The sequence below is a fragment of the Rosa chinensis genome, chromosome 6, assembly GCF_002994745.2.
Source record: "Rosa chinensis cultivar Old Blush chromosome 6, RchiOBHm-V2, whole genome shotgun sequence".
Taxonomy (NCBI): Eukaryota; Viridiplantae; Streptophyta; class Magnoliopsida; order Rosales; family Rosaceae; genus Rosa; species Rosa chinensis.
In genome coordinates, this window is record NC_037093.1 from 5,121,353 (window position 1) to 5,128,831 (window position 7,479).

Genomic DNA, 7,479 nt, shown 5'->3' on the forward strand with positions numbered 1-7,479 from the left:
AGGCTACCATATTCTCTTCTTGATGACTGTCATGGCTTGAAGGCATACTCTAGCCCGTAGGCCAATCCTCAAGAGGCATACCGTCTTGCTTGTTGGCATCACGCTTGAGTGAGCAACTCATCAATGATGCCCTTCTTAAGCTTCCTTCAGTCTAGCACGGGGTCGCCCCTCCCGTGCTTGCTAGCATCACTTTGCTTTGGGCAAGGTGAACCCTAACACATGCCCACGTCGCTTGCTCCGTGGCCAATGAGCACCACGAGGTCCTGACATATCTTTCATAAACTCACTTGTTTGTCTAACGCCGATGGCATAAGGATCGCCCTCATCCGAACCTCGTCCCCGAAGTCGACCCGCAATATCGGCCTTTCGGCCAATACCGTCCATGAGACTTCCTGACTCGTGGAAACATATGCCGCCCCTTTCTGACGACACATGCCCGGTCCCCTAGGCCCCCACAGGTGCCAGGGAGAAGCTCACTTAGTGCCCCATGAAGGCCAGCACCGGGGGTGGTGGAGAGCTTGACACCATGCCTCCCCCTATAGAGCATATCTTGCTTACATGAACCTGGCAGGAGGAAACATCAAAATAGCCGAGGAGACTAATTGTCCATAACTAATTCACAGAAAATCCAAATGACATTCCGTCAAGTGCGTTGAACTCGTTTCGACATCCCGGACATTTCTCGTGTTTTGGGTTTTCCCAAATTCCAAGCCAAAGTACCTCGAACTAGAACTTCCACTTAATTACGATAATGCCACTCGTCCTCACTTTAGCTTCAAGCTCGCCCTTGGGCTTCCAAGGCTCGACCCTCTTGGCTTCTCCTTGTCCCAAGGCTCGCCCCTCTCGGCATCTCCTCGCCTCAAGATTCGCTCCTCTCGGCATCTCCTCACCTCAAGGTTCGCCCCTCTCGGCATCTCCCTTACAAAGTGTCACGATAGCACTACTCTTAAGTGCGGCTCGTGACACCCAGCAACACCAACAAGACTTTAACTTGCAAAACCAAAAACAATCCCACATCACTTCATCTATTCCAACCAAAACACTATGACTAAGACAACACTATGACTAAGACAACATAACAAATTCGATAGCAAGTCTTTCATTTCACCATACCAACCAAACTTTGTCCGACAGCTTCCAATCACTAACACGAGAACAAAACGGGATTCCAGTTCGAGATTATACCTTTGAATTCAAAAATTGACTTTGATCAAGCCAACCTCAGCTCCCAGAACAAGCCCAATAATCCAAACCCAGTTTCCTAGCTCTACTGCCGAAGATGAACTGGTATTCAGGCCTCAACATCCACAACCCAGTAATCTTCGAAGCTGCCTACTCAAATTGTGGTCAGCTTCCTCCTACAGTTGCAACCAAGCCGAAACGAAGCCGGAAAAATCCTGGAAAGTTGCCAGACTCGAAGAACACGGCGGAGCCGTGGCTACCCAGAATGCAAAGCAGTCAAAACTCAATCCAACTCTAAAACTAAACACACAGGCATGTAGACCATGACGAGAAGATGAGATTTCATACCAAAGAAGCTCAGACGGTGGCCGGAATCTAGAGAAACTCGCCGGAAAATTTCAAGGTTTGTCACCGTTGGTTCTCCTCCCTCGTCCCGTGCATGGACAATCAGAGGCTACAGGGAGACGTAGGGAATAGGGCCTGTGCGCCATTGTGAGGTGGCCGAATAGTGGTACAATAGCCGGGTTTCCTTCTCGGGTCGCGTGGTATCCGGGTTGGAGAACTCTGCTTCTCTCTCTCTCTCTCTCTCTCTCTCTCTCTCTCTCTCTCTCTCTCGAATTCTCCTCGGTCTTCCCACTATTCACCACTGATATAAATTTGGCCAATTGATAACAGATGGCTAGGATCAAGCGATGGAGACGGTGGATGGCTAGGATTGCTCCACTTGTTTTCTATTTCTTGAATTAATTTTCAAACTCCCAAAATTTCGGACAGCCACAATAACTAGCTTGGGTATCCGAATAATTCTCCAAAATTTCCACGAACTCCTCGAGTCGTGTATTTTATCATCCAACTCCTAAATTGAAGATTTCACTTTATGAAAATTTCTGAAAATTATCACGAGCTCCTTGACATTTATCGAGATCGCTAAAAAATTTGTCACACGATCCCCACTAAGCTCGATACATTTTTCCGGGGCTCACAAAAATCATGGCTTTGACGCCATGTATGGAGACTTTGCTCCTCTCTCTACTTCTCAAAGTCAATTGTGACATTGTGGCTCAACCAAAACCTTCATTAGTTGATTATAATAAGGCCAATCTTTCGTTCTGTAAAGCTTGTCTTTTTAGGATGGAGACCATCCTATACAAAGGACACTAAAGAAATAATTCCATTTTTACATAGAATCCAAGGGGATTCTGTGAATCGATTCAACCAACTTGCGGACTACTTAGATGTTTTATGGTGTTGGTTCATGTGCGAACACGCTAGTCACGTGTCGCGCTATCGTCCACTTGTAATGCTGCTTATGATAAACTCCTGGCCAAGATCATATGGCTGCAGGCTTATTACCCAGATCATCCCATTCAGTCACTTCGACTTGATAATGCTAGAGAGTTTACATCGAAAATTTTTGATGACTATTGCATATCATTGGGAACTGATATTAGGCATCATATTCCCATGTACACACCCAAATGGTCTCGCGGAAAAGCCACCATTAAACAACTACGATGGTAGCCCAGACATTGGTAATGCGCACCAATATTTTGGCTTAGGGTTATGCAATATCACATGCAGCTCGGCTAATTCGTCTACGACCCATAGCCACTCAACCTTTATTTGCGTTACAGCTAGTAACTAGGTGCGAAACAAATAGTTTGAGAGTAAGCATTACACAATCTCCAAGATTTTTTTTAGGAAAAAAGAGAATAGATTCTCCACTTTTATACCACATGTGCGGTTTATGTGCCAATCGCGCCGCCATAGCGTATCAAAATGGGTCATTGCAACGAATGCATATTTTTGTTGGATATAAATCTCCAACTATAAGTCTGTTATGTAGAACACCTGACAGGCGATCACTTTACCGCTAGATTTGCGGATTGTCACTTTGATGAGGTAGTCTTCCCAGCGTTAAGGGCAGATTAGAACGTCAATGTTCAACAGGAATGACAGAAATTGTCGTGGTCTGTCCCCACTATGTCTCACTTTGATCCCTTAAAAATGATAAGATCACATATACCTACTACAAACATGCCTGCAAGGATAGAAGTCCCCACAAGAGGACGTGGCGCCATCCAGAAGAGATGGGCACAACACCACCACCATGGATGGTGGAATTGTGACGCCACAAGGTGGCATAATGGCATCATAGGCCATGGGTTCCGAAAGAGAGCGTAGGAGACCCATAGATTCGATGGATTCTCGTCCTAAGAAGAAAGCGAGTTTGGCACAACTTGATTCATTGATCAAAATCTGTCTCATGAGAATATTCTGCATTGTGGTTATGTCCAAGAGACATCGTTGGGGGACGCCTCAATGTTAGAACCAATTCCTGTGAATACAAAGATCTCTACAAACTACACTAGTGTACATGAAGACATGGAATTATTGAGACCAATGACATCGAACCTTACTCCGTTGAAGAATTCCAAAGTAGAGAAAATTGGACCAAATGGAAAGATGTGATCCAGGTTGAATCAGATTCACTAACGAAGAGAAAGGATTTCGGGCCTGACATGCCAACACCTCCAAACATAAAATCTGTTGACATTAATAGATCTTTGTTAAATAGCATGATGAGATAAAGATATGGTAATCTTGCCTTCTAGCACAAGGCTTCTCAAAAAACCCCTGGAATCGACTACAAGAAGACATATTCTCTTGTAATAGATGTCATTGCACTCCACTACCTTGTCAGTTTGGTAGTTTCCGAATAACTGAACATGCAGCTTACGAATGTGGTCACAACGTATCTTTATGGGGATCTAGATACGAAATATAATGAAGGTTCTCATGAATTTCATCTACCCAAGTCAAGTGGCTCTAGACCACTGAGCGCGTTTACAATGAAGTTGCAACGCTCACTAAAGTTACTACTTGATTGGGAAGGGATATGATAGATTATGCCCGCGCGTTTCCATGACAAGTTCTGAATTTTCAATTGTCGCGGTTTATGTTGATGAACATAATTGGAACCCTTGATGACTTAGGGAAAACCGCTGAACACCTAAAATCTGAGTTTGAGATGAAGGACCTTGGAAGAACACGGTTTTGTCTAGATTTAAAACTTGTATACCGTGTCAATGAATGCTTTGGCATTTTGATAAAGTCAAGATGCACTCATATGGACGTCCGTAGTCTTGACCGTAAAAGGGATCTGTTTCGTCCCAGGGATGATGGCGAAGACTTGTTAATAGCAGAAGTGCTTACTTATGTACAATAGGCGCATTATTGTACTTAGCACCATGTAAGACCAGACACCTCATTTGTTGTGAACTTGTTGGCTAGATGTAGCCATGTGCCAACGCGACGCTATTGGATTGGTGTAAAGACAATCTTCCGTTACTTAAAGGGTATGATTGATATGGGCTTATTTTATCCATACAGAGAGAAAACGAGTGATGGAATATTAGGCATGGCGCCGCCATCCACCATGACACCGTGGCCGGCTATATTGCCGCTAGAGGCGCCACCGCCACTAAGGGTGGTCGGCCTCACCCACCTCCCTTACACAAAATGAAAGTGATGTTTTGATGGGTTTTACTAGTGCAGAGTATCGCTCTGACCCACACAAAGGTCACACCCAAACGGATTACTTCTTTACCATAGGAAGCACCGCGATATCTTTGAGGTCTACAAATTTCCTCGAATTATGCAGGGATTATTGCTCTACATGAAGCTATACGTGAATGTACATAATTAAGGTTTGTAATAAGACATATTCGAGGAACTTGTGGTTTGAAGTCTACCACAGAGGAACTTACATGCATTTATGAAGATAATGCGGCTTGTATTGAACAAATAAAGTTAGATTTCATTAAGGTCAACAACACTAAGCAAATATTGTAACGTCCCGAACCCGAATTCACCGGTTTACTAGTCATTTGGATGGTAAACGACATTTACTTTCACTTTTACCATTGTTTCAGTACTTTTAGTGGCCTTAAAAGATGACTTTTTGTTTGGGTCAAAATTTGAGAAAATTTTCTTCATGAAAGTTGTAGAGGACATTAAACCGAGAGCGTGCATATGTGGTACGTAAAAATCGGAGTTCGTATACGAAAGTTATGGCCAAAATATGAAATTACTGTTCATGATGGTTAGTATATATTTGAATTTTTTTTACTGTGGCCGGTAACTCTTTTCTCTCTCCCCCTTCCCCGCGTTTTCTTCTTCCTCTCCCCGAGTTGTCGCTATCTCTCCCTCTCGCCTGCAACTCCGGCTCTCTCCCTCCTCCAGCTACCTAACGATGCAAAGCAAGCATCTTTGGACTCGTCTCCTTTCCCTCTAGACGCTGGCGGTGGTGGCTCACGGCGGCTTGGCCAGAAAACGGCGCATCAAGCCTTAGAAGTTTACTGTAGCAGTTTGAGTCAACGCCGATTTCTTCCTATTCCGGCCACCCCAGACGACCAAGTTAGGTTCTTAGGAGCGCCTTAGGACGTAGATGATGCTCCCCGAAGCGTTTGCCGAGATTTGAAGCGTGGAGGGAGAATCGACGGTTCGAAGTTTGAGGTTACTATTCATGGTTCGAGTTCAACCTTCCCCTTAATCGTTGAGGACGAGGTACCGACTCATCGCTCGATGAAGGAACTCGTACACGTGGTCCCCTATATAGTACTGTGAGTGGACTTTTGTTTTAAATAATGATGCATGCGCTTATTCTCTTGAATTAATGCCTTATTTAATTATCATATTACTTTTCGAGCATATGAATTGATTTCGGTTTATCTCGTGCTTTTGCTTTCAATAATGATTTTTAGACATTAATTATGATTTATCTCGGTATGATTTTCGGAATTGGTTTTGGAATATATGATTATTATTTGGAGATATGATTTACATGATTTTTCGACGATTTATTTTACCGAGATGATTTTCGGATTACATATTATATTTAGTAGTCAATTTTGAGATATTCTGGAATATTATTGGAAATGAGATTTTTTTCCGAAAGAATTTGTGCTCGTACTAATTTGCGGGTTTGGTTATGAATTTGAGAGTATTTGGCGTGCGGGGTCACGTCACTTGAATATACTTATTGTCTTCTCGTGAGATATTGGGGAAGCTTTATGGATTTACTGGTTTTCGATTGTTTTTCCTCACCATACTCGGGTCATTCGATTGTCTCCTCCTCACTTACTTTGTGTTTGCGAGTGGCAGTTGAGGTAGCTTATTCTCCTCCTCACGTGGGTGGCTGTCGAGGTTAATAGTTCTCCTCCTCACACAATCTATGTGTGAGTGGTAGTCTAGATTATTAGTTCTCCTCCTCACACAATCTATGTGTGAGTGGCAGTCGAGGGTAGGTAGAGCCTAAGGGGCTCCTTTACCCGTATGGTGACGTCTCTTCCCCATATCCTTTCTTTTGTTACTTGACTAGCGGGGCTAGTCCAATTCTTTTAGCCAGCGGGGACTGGTATGTTTTCACGAGACTCCGATTTTTAAAAGAAATACGTTTATAAACGTTGCATGCATCGAGGTTTTACAAGTTTAAATAAGTGGGAAAGTATTCAAGTATACTTCGTTTAAATGATCTAAATTATTTATTTTTGTCCACTCACACTAACGTGTTTTTTCAATACTTTCCCCTGAGCCTTTCGGTTTCAAATGCCCAGTTTACAGGCTAGATTAGTTGAGGTCGAGCGTACATGGAGTTGAGGTATAGTCAACAGCTTGGATTCCACGTTTGCCTTTGAATTAGGTTTCATTGTTTACTTTTCTATTTGAATTGCTCTGATTACCTGTGGGATTAATGTTATTCAAGTTGCATTTTGTGCTATGTGAATTGTGATGATGTTGAATTGGTGAGCTGGGTGGCTCCAGGAGGATAAGGATGAATTAATTTAGAAGTGTAAATGTTTTTCTACAGGTTTTGGGTAGCCCATTTTTAGGGGAAGTTCCGCCAAATTTTTGGTACAATTTCTTCTAAGGTGGGCCCCGCAGGACCACTTCGGATTTCGAGGTGAAATCCGGGGCAGGTCCTGTCAGTTGGTATCAGAGCATTAGGTTGTCAGATTCTGTAGACCATCTTCTGTCTTGTCACCTTATATGCTTGATGTTACACAGTACCTCCCGAGTGATGGCCCAACTGCAGCGGCCCCCCATCGTTTACTCTTCGGTGCTGATGTATTCATTAAGTTTGTAAGGTACATGTTTAGATGATGTTCCTTTAGGTGCTATGCCTCTTGTACGCCGACCTCCTAGGGTTTTCGTTGCGTAGCGGATTATTCGCATGTTTTTCACATTTTCCCTACTGATGGTAGAGTAAGACTACTCTACAATTTTGAGTTGTGC